This window comes from Hyaena hyaena, unplaced genomic scaffold (assembly GCF_003009895.1).
Source record: "Hyaena hyaena isolate Hyena2069 unplaced genomic scaffold, ASM300989v1 scaffold_438, whole genome shotgun sequence".
NCBI classification, from domain to species: domain Eukaryota; kingdom Metazoa; phylum Chordata; class Mammalia; order Carnivora; family Hyaenidae; genus Hyaena; species Hyaena hyaena.
Window position 1 is genome coordinate 346,496 of NW_024081071.1, and position 17,423 is coordinate 363,918.

Here is a 17,423-nt window from a genome sequence, read left to right on the forward strand (position 1 = left end):
GAAGCTGGGGGTCCGAGGGGTCGCATGATGCGTACCCCAGGCTGGGTCGGGGCCAAGGCCCGGCGTGCGGCCAGAAGAGACCCGGCAGCAGGAGCGGAGGGAAGGAGGAGGAGGCGAGGGAGGAGGAGGAGGAGAGAGGAGGCGGGAGGAGGGAGGAGGGAGGGGGAGGAGGAAGAGGCGACGGCGGCTCTCCCCACCGGCTCTGCGTGCGGAAGAGTTTGCCGCGAGAGCAGCCGGCCTCCCGCAGAAGCTGAGAGACCCGCGCGACGGCGGCCGGGAAACAGCGGCCGCGTAGCTCGGAGACCCGCAGCCGCGGTGGCGGCGGCGGCGGCGGCGGCGGCAGCGAGAGCAGCGCCTCCCGCCGCCGCCCGGGAGGAGCTCGCCGCGCCCGCTCGCCGCCTCTGCTCCCAGCGGCGGCGGCGGCGGCGGCGGCGGGAGGCGCGTCTCCCCGGCCCATTCCGCGCCCGGCCCCGCGGGGTCGCCCCGGCCAGCTCCGAGGTAAGGGGTCGCGCCTGGGGACGCGGGGAACCCGGGGTGGGAGTCCGTGCGCGCGGAGTCGCGGGGCTCGGTCACCTGCTAGCCGGCGCGGTGAACGCGCGGGGCCGGGGGCGCTCCGGCACGGGGCTGCGCGGCGCAGGGGTCAGGGGCGCAGGATGGTGGGGCCCCACCCCCATCCCCGGTCCTGCGGCCCGGGACACGGCGCCTTGCCGGGCTGCAGCGGCGGCCGGGCTGGTGTGCTCCGTGTACCTCTCGCCGTAGGAAGCGGAGGACGAGACACCTCGAACCTCAGGATTTGGGGGAGCTCAGAGGGTACTGTCGGGGTGGATAGAGGCCGCGCCCAGGTAGCAGCCTGGAGGGTTGCCCAGTGGCGTCTCAGAGCCCCACCGCGCGCCTTCGCAAAGAGTGGGGAGTGGGGGAGCCCGGGCTCGCGATCTCTCCGGGTCCCTAGGTCGGAATTGTTTCTGGGCCCGATTGGGTGCCTGGTCCCTAGCACGTTTAGAGAGCGTCCCCTGCCACTGCTCCCCAGGTTAGATGTCATCGAGTTGATTTGATAGGAGGTGTGCCCCCTCCCCGGGCAGAGGAGGAAGGCACACCTTTGACCTTTCTATATGGCTGCGCAGGGTCGTTAACCAGAGGGTAGGGACAGGTGCCAGTGGGGCTAAATTAAAAACTAACCCGCTCCTCTGCCTGCCACTCCTTAACTGCTCAAGGTAAGAAAGTTTGTTTTCAGCCCTGTGATTCATAAATAATTAGTAACCAGTTTTGTAGATTAAGCAAGATGGAAACCTTAAAAATACACACGCACTTCCAGAAAGTCTAAAAACTCCCAAGGTTGTATTCGGGAGGCTTTAGCTCAGGAAGTTAAAAGCCCCGGGATTCAACAGGTGTTCACAAAGGGTCCGAGAGGGGAGAGCTTTGCGTGTTTGTCTTTAGTACCTGCTGCTTTGGTATCGTGCCCCAAATTCGTTAAATTGGTTGGCCTGTTTCTTTACAGGTATTGAGTAGCTATTAACTTAAATAGCAAAGGTGAACTCCTCGTTTAGGATCATCCAGAACCCAAACCTTCTTTTCCTTAATAGGAGGGTTCTCCCCATTTCGACATGTCAGATAATTAGCTCTAAAGCAGTTCCTGGCAAGGTGCAGCTCTGTCCACACCTCTAACACTAACCTCTGTCTAACACCTGACCAGTGAATTAACCAACTAATGATGGCTTGCATTAAAGCAGAGCTGCGCTTCTTGGGTGGGAGGTGCCAGTTCAAAATTCAAGGGCAAGTTCTAGCTCTTTCTATAACAAAGATTTTTGTAAAGGGAAAGTTTGGCAGAAATAATCCCAAAATGTATTTTGAAATAACCATTGAATATATGTAATGTTTAAAAGTGTTACTCTGACCAGAGCCACTATTTTGCAAAAGAAAAAAAAAAATCTCCGTTTCATTACACAGTGAACCCAGGACCCATAGAAGTATTGGCATTTCTCAGCAGTCTACTTAAAGATTTAGTTAAAAATAAAGTGGGCAACATAAAGACATTCAATAATTGTCTTCCATCTCCCAGAGAGATGTGGCGTGTGGCTTAAAAGAATTGTAAATGTGCTGCTTCTAGTCATTTTCTTCTTGGAAATCGATGCCTCTATTTATTTGCTGATCTGTCCCACTGTGCACGATCATAGAATTGGTTTTATTCTTACTATTCCCCAGAGTGAATCCTGTGGAGGTGAGAGAAGGAACTACATTCTAGAGGAAATATGTTATTAATAAAACGTTACCCCCCAAAGAGTTAAACGTGCCAAGAAAAAAACCAAGTGAGGCTTTACTAATTAGTGTGATGAAAAAAATTCCCTAATATGATGACAGGGTTCAGATGGTGCCTAAAAAAATTCATCTTTATGAAAATAACAATTGTTTTTAAGCTTCTTTGGTCCTTTTAAGAGTTTGGGTCCTTTTTACTGTTTCTGGTTGTTCACTGATGAAAAGCATAAAAATCACAGAAATGGTAAAAAAAAAATTACATCATCTGATGTATATAATTATTAAGTTGAATTTATCTTAGTTTTTAAATAATCTTTCTTAACTCTTGGTGATCTTTATAGGTGGCTCTTAACCCTGTCACTCGTTTTCAGGTTACATATTCACAACCAATGATTTGTTCAGATGAAAATAATAATGCATGCATATGCATATGCATTTTATATCGTCATCTGTATATGTTAATTTTTTCAAAGTCTTGCTCTTAAGCCTGAAGAGCCCAAAGGGCTAAGTCCTTTTTCTTAATTTTTAAAACAAGTAGATATTGTGTTCTTCACATGAAAAGTCAGTTTTTCCACTGTGATCAGGACACTGATTGTCCCATGCTGATCCCATGTAAGTGGTGACATCTCTTTCCCAAGAGAGGTCAAATTACAAGGTGTTGAAAATAGCCCGGTGACTCAGTATACTTGGCTGCTGTACGCCAAGGGTTTAATTGGCCGCATCATAGAAGCATCTAATTGAGTTTCACATTTAAATAGTGGAAATGATACTTGATGCATTATTTGCTTACACAAATGTTTCATTAGCATGTTCCTGATCTTCAGTCTATTTGTAGCAAGGATGGGAGGTCAGGGACTGCTCATTCATATTCCCCACGGCATCTCATCCCTATGAGGCCTTGTTCATAATAGATGCTCAATAAATAGGTGTAGGAAATGAGCTGAATCATTGATGAGAGTTATCCAACGGTTAGAAATTTGTGAGTGCTAATAGGGTGCTTGACTATGACTAACTCAAGTTTAAATCTGATGATGATCAATAGTACCTGAGAGCACTAAATAAACACTTACTAAATGTGAACATTTGTTTTAAAAGGGGAATTTTTTTGAATTCTTTGACAGTGGGGACCACTTGGCCTTGGAAACAAAGTAATCTCTTAGGTAAAGTTCCCCCAAAGATCACTTGAACTTCTGTGGGTCATAAAACAATGTGTGGTTTCCATTTGATGATTCAGAATAGAAAGGAGAGAGGTTGACTTCTACACTGGTGTGAGAAAAATAGTGTATTAAGGAGGGTGGAAGGTGCCAAAGATCGTGTCTCAAACTTTATAGTGTGTGCAGTTTCCTGGGGACCTTGTTAAACGTACATGCTAACTTAGCACATCTGGGTTGGGACCCAAGCTGAATTTCTCACAAGCCACTCTGTGCTCCTGATGCTGTTGAAACACCCACAAAGTTCTGGAATATACTTAATTCAATTCAGCATATGTTTACTGAGCATCTCCTACATGATAGGCCCAGGTTATGGGAAAATAACAAACGTGGGTCCTCTCTGCCCTCTAGTCAAGGAGCTGATGAGATGAGGAAGAGAAAGATTCTTTCTAGACTGAAAATGAGGTCCTGGACCCGAGAAGGGCCCAGGAAAGGGGATTTTCTGGTAAGGCTCCCACATTGCTGACCTTGACCTCTATCTAGTCTTCTTTGAATGGAAACCTTTGTGATCTGGCAGAAAATAAACAGCAAATGTTGAAATCAGACAGACCTCGGTGCACCTGGGTGGCTCAGTCGGTTAAGCCTCCGACTTCGGCTCAGGTCATGATCTCGTGGTCTGTGCGTTCGAGCCCTGCATCAGGCTCTGTGCTGCTTCAGATTCTATGTCTCTCTCTCTCGGCCCCTCCCCTGCTTATGCTATGTCTCTCTCTGTCTCTCAAAAATAAATAAACATTAAAAAAAGAAAGTAATCAGACAGACCTGGGATAGCCTAGGGAGGCTCAGCTACCGTATGACTTGGAGCAACTTTTTTTTAACCTCTTTGAGCCTCAGTGTCTTGGTCAGAAAAAGGGTGGGAATAATGCTTAACTCATCAAGTTGGTAGGATTACCAGAATAATTGCTTTTATTTACTCTCAATGGGAAAGAGGGGGCTGGCAGGCAAGAGAAAGAAGAGGTTCCTAAAATATTTTTCCATGTAGTTCACCAATTAGCGATTTGATTTGGTTAACCAACAAACCCAAGGCAAGCCGTAGAGAACCAGGCTAGGGCTGGAGGGTGGGCAGCTGTGGAAGTTAATCAGATGCAAAACAGAATTATTAGGAGCATGCACATCTCCACTCTTCTCCTGCAGTGCCCTGGCTTCTGGTTAGCCTTGCTGATACCCTGCTAGCAATATATTTACCTGAGGCTGTTCCTGGTGCTTAGCCTGTAGGTTCCAGTGATCAAGATCGACTGGTGTTTGTACAGTCAGGCACTCCTTTAAAAATATGGTTCAGAGGGAAGGGCAAGTGCCTCCTCTCTTTGAGGGGCACTGGTGCATTCCCTGGCAAGGCACTTTTAAGGAAGGATTAAGGCATCAGTGAGTCCTTTCCTGCTTAGAGGAGTTAGCTGAAATTAGTGCAGGGTGTGTCCGGATTCATCAGGCAGATGTTTTGTACTTTATGCTATGGGATGATTGTTTCCTCTTGACATCCGGGGAAGATGGATATTCTAAGGCAGTAGTCTCTATCACCCTGGTCTTAGGAGGGATAATCTGGATGGCCCTCAGAATACTTCAACATTGCTCTACTTTCTTATATATATGATTATATATATAAGATATATATATATAATATAAGATATATATATGCCATATATATATATATATTATCTATATATAAGATATATATGGCATATATATTAGAGTTCCATTTACTATTTGCAGAGGGGATTTTACTGCTATCATTCCAGCTCCATGCCTCCCCAACTAAAATAAACCTTGAAAACCAAGTTGTAAGAGAATGCCAGTGGCCTTCTGATGTGCGGAGGGAGGAAAACCAGAGGAATGTCTGGAGCCAAGGCAGTCCTGGGGGTGTGGTAGAGGGGTAACAAGGAGGGCAGCAAGCATCTGAGCACCCAGAATGGAAGTCAGAGCAGTGGCAGGAGCAGAGGTGGGTGGTAGGAGCCAGGGACCCAACTTTGTGGACTCTACTGCTGTGGAGAAGGCTGTGGAGGATTATGCTCCTGGGTCTTTGAAAATCATCCAGGCTTCCAGACACAAGCCCATCTAAAGGAAGGCAAGGGATGCCTTGGTGGCTCATTTGGGTAAGCATTGGACTCTTGATTTCCACTCAGGTCATGATTTCACAGTCTGTGGAATCAAGCCCTGCACCAGGCCCTGCACTGATGGTGCTGAGCCTGAGTGGGAATCCTCTCTGCCTCTCTGCCCCTTGCACATGTGCTCTCTCTCTCTCAAAATAAATAAATGTTAGGGGCACTTGGGTGGCTCAGTCGGTTAAGTGTCCAACTTTGGCTCAGGTCATGGTCTCAAAGTTTGTGAGTTCAAGCCCCATGTCGGGCTCTGTGCTGACAGCGCAAAGCCTGGAACCTGCTTCAGATTCTGTGTCTCTGTCTCTGTCTCTCTCAAAAATAAACGTTAACAAACAAATTTAAAGGAAGGCAAATGACAGAGCTAAACAGCATTATTCTTCCAGCCTCTTCTGAACCAAAAATGGTATTGCACAATTTCACAAAGAATATTTGTGCCCCTTACTAGTCAAGATATGGAGAACATCTTTAAATTATTATTTTTCTGCCATAAAAGTACATTTAATTTTTGTAAAGCATAGAAAAAAGTGAAGAAGATGAAGATTACCTGCAACCTCAAGGTGTATTTCTTCTCAGTCTTCTTTTCCTATGCGTTAAATCTTTTTTATGTTAGATTTATACATATATATGATTTATATATATATAAATGTTAGATTATATATATGATCTATATATATATATGATCTAATAATGTTTTCAAATAATCCAGGACGATTTCTAGTAAAAAGATGCCCTTCTCAGTCTGTGTCCTATGTAAGTGTCATTCCCCGTGTTCAGCCTAAAAGAAACCTGGTTTTGCTCCTGAGTCTACCTTCTCAGGTCCCTGTGTTTCAGGGGTAAATCCTGATTAGCCAAAGCTACCCTAGTGAGCCTGCTGTCCTTGGCTATGATTGGCTCAGCGCGTGTGGACTTCATCCTAGCCAATGAAGCGTGAGGGTGGGTTACTGGGACCCTTCCCTGGCCCTTCAAATGAGGCAAGGAGGGAAGCAGCCCTTTTCTTATGGATGTGCAATGCCTGTAAGTGGGGCAACCATCAGCCCCCAGAGCAGGCTAGGCCAGGTCCCAGCTGACCTGCCAAAGAATCCAAAGGTGAAGAATTGGACTCCACAGTGCCCTTAGCCTTCTGAGTTACCCACAAGGATCTCTGCTTTGGGATGTTTGGGAGATCCTGAAACCTTCCTGACCACGTAAAGCAGGTCAAGTTAGGTTTTTGTTAGTTGTAGCCAAAAACATCCTAACCGACGTGCTGCATACCTCTCCACCCTCCTCAGGAGATGAACTATGGGGGTGTAGTCTGCTAGTCATTTTCTGGTGCATTTACATATATACCCATATATCTATGTCTTCTTTTTAAACAGAACTTATTCCATGCATTTTATGTAGTGACTTTTTTGGCATGAGAATTTTTTGGGTCATTCCTCATATCTACTTCATTCTTTTTTAAAGGCTACATAGTCAACTCAGGAGTACGGCTGACACATAATTTATTTAACTCATTGTTAAACACTGTGCCTTGTTTCTACTTCTTTACTATTCCATTCCATGTTGTCTTAACTTCCTTAGCTGTCTATCTTCAGATACATCCCAGGTTTTTCTAAGTCAAGGGATTACTAGGAGGGGGTTCCTGAGTAGAGAGGCAGATCTGTTGGGAATTTGGATAGATGCTCCCAAATGGATGACTCAAATAGCTGGGTCCATGCCCCTTCCCACTCACCCACCCATGTCTTAAGCAACACCATGCATTACCAGTCTCTTGAATTTCTCTTATGCATTTTCCCATGCTTGACGTCATGCCATTATGTGGTTTTCTATGCTGATTGCTTGCCTTCATCGAACATAGGCATTTCCCCATGTCATTAAGCATTCCATGGAAACATAATTTTTATGGCTGCATGACAGTTCATGATAATCATTTTTGGAGTGTTCCAGTGGTTTGTGAGGACACAAGAGAATAGTGGAAGTTGAACTAAGTAGACATAATAAACCCTGCAATCATCTCAAAAGAGCCCTGAAAATTGTATTAGGAATCATACCCTTTCAGCGATCTGTTTCCAAGAAGACTTCTGAGGAGATGGCCTTCCAAACCCTTCTCATCCAATCAGACGGCCGGCTGCCTCAAGCATTTCTAAGAAGCTTTACTGTTTCCAGGATCACAGACTTTACACCCTTGCAGACATTCTTTCACTGAACATACAGGAGTCACTTAAACAAATACTTTGTGCATTGCCCAACGCATAGCTGAAATATGAATTTGTTGCCGTCTTTGAAATTTTCCATTTCTGCTAGGGAAAACAGAAAAGCAAATGGGATAGATGAAACTCGTAAAAGATGTTCATCACATTTTTTCTTCTTCTTAATTGAGCGAGGAAAATCTCATGTTTCCAGGAAGTTCCTGGGGTTGGGATAGTTCCATTTCCAGTCTGGGTCCTGACCATTGGTCCTCTTTCTGGGCCTATAGTGCTTTGGGGAGCGGTTTCACGAATAGTCCATTGCACGGAGATTCAGATTTGCCTCGAGTGCTTAGAAAAGTCCAGTATTTTTTCAATTTCAGAAGTAGATAGCTTCGATTTTCCACTGTTTCGTTTTTAGAAGTAGGCAGCACGATAGGTGTACACAGTGCAGTGTGAGTGTTCAGCCTGCCTGCTGACACTGTGAGGGAGGTGAGTGGGCATTGCTTCGTAGCTGGAGAAGAGTTCTGGAGGACGTGGCTTTGGGGGGGCAGGGAGGAGCCCATCCAAATTGGGTGTTTGCCGCATCAGCCCTTCCCTTTGTGCCGTCAATGAGAGACATGGCCCGAAGTGCAGTCATCACTCACTACATACGATGCTTGGTTTTCTACAGATCCTGACCTAATAAAACTGAGGAAAACTTGAAAATCCCAGTTTTGGTATGTGTTTGTGGTTGGTGTGGGGGCAGGCGTGTTAGGTGGAACGTTACCAAGAACGATTGTTGTATAGCTCCGGAATATCCGTTCATCTCAAGACCCAAAGCAGAGATCACTGCTGAGCTCGCCAAGGCTTTAATGGTCGGGGAGGATTTTATTTTTATGGCCTCGCCTCCCTTCCCCTTCACAGCGGTTGTCGGAGAGAGAGATGCATTCACAGCAGATTTGCGTGGCAGTTTTGAAGAGGTTTTATGATCTCTCAAGTTAGAGAACTTGTTTCTATTTCCAATCATGATGCAGCCCTTGGCTGATAATAATCTCTAGGATTTCTGGCTCAGGACAAACTGATTTCATGTGAGGTAAGAAAGCTTCTTGTGTTGGAGCTGCTTCTGGGACTTTCCCTCAATGCTTCCACTCCTGGTCTCTCTCTCAGCTCCCTATCCTGAGCGGCCGGGTGGCTCATCCACTGTCCTAGGATCATGGAGAGCACTTGGCACACTTGTCATGGAAGCACTTCTGCAATTGATGGCTTGGTCGCACACACCATGTTTACGAGCAGCACTGGGGTGGGGGCAGGGGACACAACTCATAGAAAACCTTCCACCCTTGGACTAGTACCTTGGAAAGTATCTACTGTACTTTCATTTGATCAAGAAAGGTACCACTTTTGGAGATTGTGTCTGAAAAAGCCCAGAACCCCTCGATTTAGAATTATACGTGGCCTTGATGGAAATAGTGTCCTCCCCTGCCTTACACATCCCATTCTCAACTTGCACCTTTTGTGCTGTCGTTCACCACTCTCCTTATCCTCCCCCCCACCTCCCTCCCCAGGCAAGCTGGCTCTCTGCCCCTGGAGCCCCGTGTCCCTCACTCACTCTCTAGTGAGCCATGGGGTACTCCCTGGCAGGGCCCCAGCTGCCACCCTCTGCCAGTCCGGTCTTGGACACAGCCACCAAAATCACTGCCCTTGTCCATATATGTGTGTGTGTCACCCTGAGCCTGGGCTCAGGCTGGGTCCGTGAGCCCTCCAGGCCCCCCAGCACCTCATGGGAGGAGGGTGGGTAGGTGTGCAAAGCATGCTGTGGAAGGGGTGAGGGAAGAACCTGTACTGGCTCCTGACTGCCACATGACAGATGTGACTCCGTCAACAGGGTCTAAGGAAACATGACAGTGCCCTGCTCCCTCCAGGGGGCCTCAGAGCAAGCCATGTCTGCCTCCCCACCTGGGGGCAACTCCTCAGTCACTCTGGCCCCTGAGTTCTTTGGAAACGTGCTCCAGACACTCACCGGGGAGGTTTCCTGGCTGTTCCTGCCCTGGCACTTGTTTGCTCTTGCTCGGCCAGGGCCTGCTGCGGTGGCCACACAACTTCAGGGGCACCATTCATTCTCCTGGGTGCTGTGAAAACAGCCATTCTTAGTAGGCAGCATGGCTCCATTGTGCCCCACATAGCTTTGGACTCATGCTGTTCAGTATATGTGGAGTTACGTGGCAGGAAGAGTCTGTTACTCTTCCCACTGGACGGTGGGTTTCTTCTCTCTTTTGTCTCTCCATGGCTGGGCTAGTGGCATTCTCTAAGCACATGATGAGACCATTCCAGGTAACCTGCTCCAGAGACCTGTACTGGCCCGTTATTGGCAAAGACCTGGGACATAGTGGGGATGCCTAACATCAGGCTTAAATTTTTCTTTAATGTTTATTTTTGAGAGAGTGCAAGCCGAGAAGGGGCAGAAAGAGAGGGGGACAGAGGATCTGAAGTGGGCTCTGTGCTGACACCAATGAACCCGATGTGGGGCTCGAACTCACGACCTCGAGATCGTGACTGAGCCGAAGTTGGACGCTCGACCGACCAAACCACCCAAGTGCCCCACCCATGCTTAAATTTTTAAATTTTTTTAAAATGTTTTATTTATTCCTAGGAGAGAGAGAGACAGCGTGAGCAGGGGAGGGTCAGAGAGAGAGGGAGTCACAGACTGAAACAGGCTCCAGGCTCTGAGCTGGCAGTCAGCACAGAACCCGACGCGGGGCCTGAACCCACGAACAGCGGGATCATGACCTAAGCAAAAGTCGGACGCTCAACCGACTAAGCCACCCAGGCACCCCTTAAGTTTTTAAAAGAAGAAGAGTTCCTTTCGCATTCCTGGTTTTTATGAAGTTGTGTTGTGTTTGCATAAGTTGGCTGTTCCGAGAGGCCAGCTGTTTAACCCCTGTGTACAAAATCTCCTCTTTCCGTGTGTCTAAGTACTTAGTTCCATTAAGCAGCAGAGTCTCATTCCCTGGTTTGTGCTACTTGGGGTGGTATCATTAGGATGAATCTACTTGAGGCTGTGTTTGTGTTTTCTAGCAGCTTGGGTTTGACAGCTCTTGTATATATTGCAGCCTGTTTATATGGGAAAGCTATAAAAACACTCAGCCTTTTCCTTGGTTACAACAGCGTTGACCTATGACCTGACTTTAAATCAGAGTATGTGAGTGGCCATCGCCATGGAGGCCAGCAGCATTTTAAATGGTTTGATGAATACAGCTTGTGGCCCGTAGCAGGAAGCTTTGGCAGCCTGACATGTTCACTGTGGCCAAGTGAGCTTGGCAAGTCATAGACACCCCAAAACAGAGCCTCTTCATCTATAAAAGGGAGGTATTAATACTAAACAGTGGAAATCGAGAGGAGAGAATGTACATAACGACGAGAGGTAATAGTCATCTTTTTATCACTCACTGGTGGGACCAGCTCATCCCTCAGACTGCCCACACACCACCACTGCCCCCGGCAAATGCCAGCCTCTAGGTAATTTCTTAATGAATGGAGTCCTTTTTTCAGACAAGGTACATGCTAGTAATTAAAGACACAGTATATCCCAGTGTTCTCTTGAAAGCTAACATCCTGGGAAAAAGCAAAATACTCAAACTATAGCAGCACACTTGTAATGTCTTGGCAGGTGCTTGGGGTTGCACGCTTTCAAAAGCTTTTCCCATTTCTAAGAACAAAGTAGCCTGATAACCTTTTGTGTCTGAAAATTCAATCTAACTCAAATAGATTCCACGGATTCCTGTGGATTCTGACATCTTATGGGCTGTATGGGGCATGTCACCGTGATAAATGTGACATGTGCTATTTCTTCTGACCTCCTGTTTTTTTTCTAAAGAGGGTTGGCATGCAGCTATAGGGCTTAGCTCTGAGCACCCTGGAAAGATCCTGTTACTTTCCTCCTATGTCACAATCCCCTAAGGAGGAAGAAACCACCTGATTTTCAATAGAAACGGGAGTTTACTCTTTAGATTGGATGCACAGACACACACACAACCTGATTCTGGTTGGTAAGCTGCTTTCGCAATGGAAGGAGAGGACCTACAACGGGCTGAATGTTTGTGTCCCCCTACAATTCATATGTTGAAACCCTGAGTCCCAGTGTGATGGTATTAGGAAGTGGGGCCTTTGGGAGGTGATTAGGTCATGAGGGTGGAGTGCTCGTGGATGGGAATCATGTCCTTAGAAGAAGAGGCCGGAGAGCTGGCTAGCCTGGCCGTGCCGTGTGAGGACGCAGGAAAAGGCCCCCATCTGCAACCGGGAAGAAGGTCCTCACCAGAACTGACAGTCCTGGCATCCTGATGTCGGACTTGCAGCCTCCAGACCTGTGGGGGATAAATGTCTGTTGTTTAAGCCACTCAGTCTATGGTAATTTGTTACGGTAGCCAGAACAGACTACGAAAGGGCCTCGGTGATCATCCAGACAGCATGGCTCATGTTTTCCAGATGAAAATGAGAGGTTCTGAAAGCCAACGGTCCTTTCCCCTGCTCCCAGAACCCTCAGGTCCTGCAGCCAGGCAGGCCTGCTGACCCATTCCAGAAGGTTCAGTGCTTCCCTTTCTCTGCCGAGACCTGAGCATGATGCCTCTCAGGCTGAAATGCAGCCAGTCGGCAAGAACGAGCCTCCCCCTGGCCTCAGCCAGTGCACTCACAGTCCAGAAATCCTGGGAGGGAACACAGTAGTCCAAATGGCAGGCCAGCTTCCCCCCAGCCATTGTCTTCTCTCTCCTCATGTGCTGGGCAGCCTGCTCTCATGACATGAGCATAACAAGATAAGGAAGCCAGCGCCCTGAGGCAGCCTGGAACGGAGAGAAACAAGCCCAAGGCTGGACACAGACTGTCCACTTTCACTTCTGGAACCCACTCACTCTTGTGGGCGCTGACATCCGACTTCCTTCCAGATAAGCAGAGTAAAAGCACAAAGCTCACTGGCGTCTGTGATGAAGAATGACACGCCCCTTGATTTGAACAACTTCTGATAGTGCTTCTCATGTGTGGGGGCCAGAGTCGACAGTGGGACTTTCCTCCTGCGCATTTTATATCCCAAATCTTTGTCACTGCCACTCCTTGGGCTTCTCATCGTCATTTTTTCGATAATAAATTAGGCAACAAAAACTATCACTAGGCATAGAGATCAGGGAGGGGCTGTGCCCAACTGTCACTGTCCCACGCATTAGCCCGTTTGATTCGACAACAGTCTCTGGAGGGAGCAGTATTTTATTCCCACTTTACAACTGTGATACCATAGCGTGGAGACGTTAAGTGGCATGCTCGGGGACATTCACAGCCAGCACTTGAAGGTACCCCTTTAAAGAAGGACCAAAAATAGAACAGCCAGTTTTTGCTTACTTTTTCTGAAATGCCACTTCTAAGAAGATAGGATGTGTATAAAACAAAGCGAGCATCTTGAACGTGACCTCTGTAGCTTACGCGGCGGCTATCCTGAGCGCAAGGTTGTTGTGTGGTTGGCTGGGTTCACCTCGTGGTTGGACAACAACTCTGATTTGTCATCCTTGTTCAGCCTGGCCCTCAGGAAGAGGGGGTTGCATGTCAAAGGCCGTAAAAAAGGAAAGCTGGCAGGAAAATCGTTTTTAGGGCAAAATCACTATTCTGCTCCTTGCCATCTTTTAGTAGCTAACCTGCTTTTCAAAATTATTTCTTTAGCTGTAATCAGGACTGTTAAATCAGGACACTCCTTACGTCTCTCCTCATTTTCTCCGGTGTCAGGTATGTCTTTCTTTAGCTGAGAGCAACAGACAAGTCAGCATTTAAAGGTCGGGGCCACCTAGCACCACTTTTGTGAAACATTATTTCACCTGAGTCTCATCAACGCCAGGGCCTAGAAAACCTGCAGCTGACTAGCTGATGGAGAAGCCTCCTCCAAATCATCCAGGGTTCACGTGAAGTGTGTTTTCCCACATGCTTCCCCTCTGCACTAAGTGTGAACCTCAGCGCTCAGTGTAAGTGAAGGAAAATACGTGCAGGCAAGGTATTGAGGTTTTTTTTTTAATTTTGTTAACATGTATTTATTTTTGAGAGAGAGAGAGAGAGAGAGAGAGAAAACACGAGTGGGGGAGGGGCAGAGAGAGAGAGAGACAGAGTATTGGAAGCAGGCTCTGCGCTCACAGATACGGGGCTGATGTGGGGCTCAAACTCATGAACTGTGAGATCCTGACCTGAGCCCAAATCAAGAGTCGGCTGCTTAACTGACGGAGCCACCCAGGCGCCCCCAAGGTATTGAAGAGTTTTGATTAACAGGGTCTGACTCCTGGGGAGGTGTCTGCAAAGCTTTGGGTGGCTGTGGGCCCAGGCTCTGGGCTCGTCTTGCGGGTGGAGCCTCGAGGAGCCCTGTCAGATTGCTTGCGTCTCTGTCTGTCTTGCTGCTCCCACCACCAGTGGAATCAGAAGCAGAACCCCAAATGGACATCGGTAGGGTCATTCGGTCTATCCTAGGATTGGCATACATGGGCACACACACATGAAATGAAATTCATTCTAGCCCCTGTGCTCAGATTTATGCCACACCCACACCAAAGAGGCAGGATTAGCCATCCAGGACCTTCTCGGAATGAGTTTTACTACACTGATGCGATAAATGTTTATTTTGTCACCAGAATCCTTTAATCACGTCTATCTGAATTATTCTGGGCTGCGTGTTATTTCAGAGTGCTCTAAACACAAACTGACTTAGGAAAGTTTTTCAGCTATGGCAAGTTAAATTTGTGCCTTGGATGATGGCGATAGGGGACAGCGGGGTTGGGATTGCTTCTTTTCCTTTTTAAATTAAAATTTTTTAATGTTGTTATTTATTTCTGAGAGAGAGGCAGCTTGAGCAGGGGAGGGTCAGAGAGAGAGGGAGACACAGAATCAGAGGCAGGCTCCAGGCTCTGAGCTAGCTGCCAGCCCAGAGCCCAACGCGGGGCTCGAACCCACAAACCGCGAGATTATGACCTGAGCTGAAGTCTGCCGCTTAACCGACTGAGCCACTCAGGTGCTCCGGGATTGTTTCTTTTCTTGTCTGGCTGTGAATTTATAAGAGCAGGAGTTAACTCTTATTGAAGGGGCACTTGAACTCTGATCACGCCGGTAGGCTGTTCCAGGTGAAGGTCCTCCTTCATCCATTCCACACACGCAGAATTTTGGCAGCTTGGCTTCAACATTTCTCTCGTTCTTCAGGGCTGCCTTTTGCTCCTAACATGAAGGCACATCCCCAGGCCACAAGAGCAGTATCAGGGGAAAGAGGGGTATGTGGTTTGGGAGGAATGGTTCTCTCCAGCTTTCTCAGATGGGGAAAAGTGTGGTTGGAACTATGGAAGATCTTTGGAAAGAAAATGAAGTGAGGTCTGTAAACTGTGCAATGTGGTGTTCCTCTTAATTCTAGGGCAGATTTTTCAGGATCCAATTAAAAACAACAGTACCTTTGAGCATATTAGTGTGGCTTAACTGGGCAGCAATTGTACGGCTAATTCTAGTAAATTGTGATGCTCGCAGACACCTGAGTCATTTGGCTAGGTCCCCTCATCCTTCCAGAAGTTATTAGTGTTCTAGGGCAAACCTCATATCCCAAGGAGATTCTTTCCAACCACAGTAGAAGCATGAATCCACTTGAATTCAGGCGGAGGAGATCATTGATTCCAATAACTTGGGGCCCATACTGGATTTATTTTATATTCTGTCTAAAAATAAGGCTGTAAAATGCCATATTTACTCCGATGTCCTATTCTCTATATTGTACCTAATGACACATTGCCAACCTTAAGATAAACAATTTGCATTTTGCTTTTGCAATTTCCTCTTTCGGTAACTATCAAGAAACTTCTGGGAAATCTGGGGGGTTAGCTTCTAATCTGATGGAACACTCTTATCCCTGGTCTTGATTCTTATGGCAGAGTCTCCCCAAGAGGAGAGTTGGGGTTGTGGAGCTGGAAGAGAGCTCAGAGGTCAGGCCACCGGGACCATCATTTTACAGAAGGAGAAACAGGCCGGGGCTTGGTGGTGACAGAGCCCAGCACAGAAATAGGTCTTCAGCCTCCTGGCACAAGGTCATCATCCACCCTATCCTGTGCCTCCCTTTACCTGTCTTTCCATGCGGGTGCTGACCATTTTACAAACAGGAGCAGGATTGTAGTGAAATAAAAGACAAATACACTGCTTATCTCAAGTCCCCAGATTGCCCCATTAGCTTAGCTTATTATCATGATTCCCATAAGCTGTAACTATAAACATTTAAAATTTGCTTTTCATGATCGTATACACTGATTTCACATCTTTGCCTTGAAGATGAATTTGAATAGTCAGTGGGTTGAGATGGAGAGACCAGTGCAGGGCCAGGAGACCCCTGGTATAGCCCCGTTTAGCCACGGGGAAGCACTTTATTTCTCTGCCTCATCTGAGAAATTGAGCATACGAGGCCCATCTTCCAAAGGCATTTGTGTGATGATCCAATGAGGCGATTGAGGGTGAACACATTCTGAAAATAGTTAGCACCTGAGAACTGTAAGGGGCACCTCAATCTGCTGCTTTGGAGGTGTTACTTTTTTAATGTGCAAAAAAAGATTAAGTTTTAGATTTGTTTTTGTGGTTTAATGCAGATTATTTTTACGGTCCTTCCAATAAAAGAAATCTCCTTCCATTTCCTTTTTATCAAAAATCGACACCAGGTATGTCTAGAACTTTTGTTTTGTATCCTTTAGGAATGTTTGTGCTTGACTGTAAACAACCTTTGAATAGTAGTTAAAAGAGTATGTACTTACAACTTTTTGCTTTCTGACCAAATTAAGGATTGATTAAAAACTGCTCATGGTTGGTAGACATAGAGCATGTTAATGAAAACTGGTCTCACCTATATCTTGGGAGTTTATATTTTGATAATTTGCCGGAAAAACATAAGTTAATAGCATGTTTGCCTCTCAGGCCACTGGCCCTTTACCCATGCTGTTACGTCTGCCTCAGACACTTTCTGTCTTTCTCACTCGCCAACTCTGATTCATGCTTTCAGACTCAGCTCTGGTTTCTAAGAGCCTGATGTCTGTCCCCCGGGGTCCTATAGAACATCTTGCTTGTCTTCTCACGGCAGCATCTGAGTTTAAAGTTTCGAAGTTACCAGCTTCTGTGGCTGACTCCCTGCTAGTCAGATTCCCTGGGGTAGAGATCAAATCTTGTTTGTTTTGTCTTTCAAGAGCTGCTGTATAGGAGACATACTCCATCAGCATTTATTGAACTGAACCAAAGGACAGGAAGTCTCTGTCATTTGAACCTAGACCGACTTTTAAAAAGTTGCATCATTCAGTTGCTTTTAGGTTCTTGAGATATTCCAGTGTATCGAAGTGCTCTTCTCAGCCAAGGGCTAATTCTTGTGTTCAGAGGCCTTGGGTCCTCAAAATAGTCTAATGCTTCCTTTCCTTCTGAGGCTGTTTCATACCCCAGACAACCTTCTCTCGATGGCCTCTCTTCTTGTCTTTTTTAAAAAAATGTTTTGAGAGAGAGAGAGACTATAAGCAGGGAAGGGGCAGAGAATCACAAGCAGGCTTTGAGCTGTCTGCAGAGCCTGATGCAGGGCTTGATCTCACTAACGGTGAGATCATGATGTGAGCCGAAATCAAGAGTCAGACTCTTAACCAACCCAGGCACACTGCTCTCTTCTTGTCTTAAGCCTCTACAGCCTGATGTTCCTGAGACTGTGAGGTTTG

General features: G+C 46.8%; 1 protein-coding gene across 9 annotated transcripts in view; it reads left to right on the plus strand.

Annotated features, from left to right (window-relative positions):
• The first annotated feature begins 425 nt into the window (after positions 1–425).
• Positions 426–17,423, plus strand: part of NPAS2 (neuronal PAS domain protein 2) — a 161,474-nt gene continuing 144,476 nt past the window's right edge. For all 9 annotated transcript variants that reach the window (XM_039253109.1, XM_039253110.1, XM_039253111.1 and 6 more), the window contains exon 1: positions 426–498. The gene's annotated coding sequence lies outside the window, so the exon portion shown is untranslated. The remainder of the gene's footprint in view (positions 499–17,423) is intronic.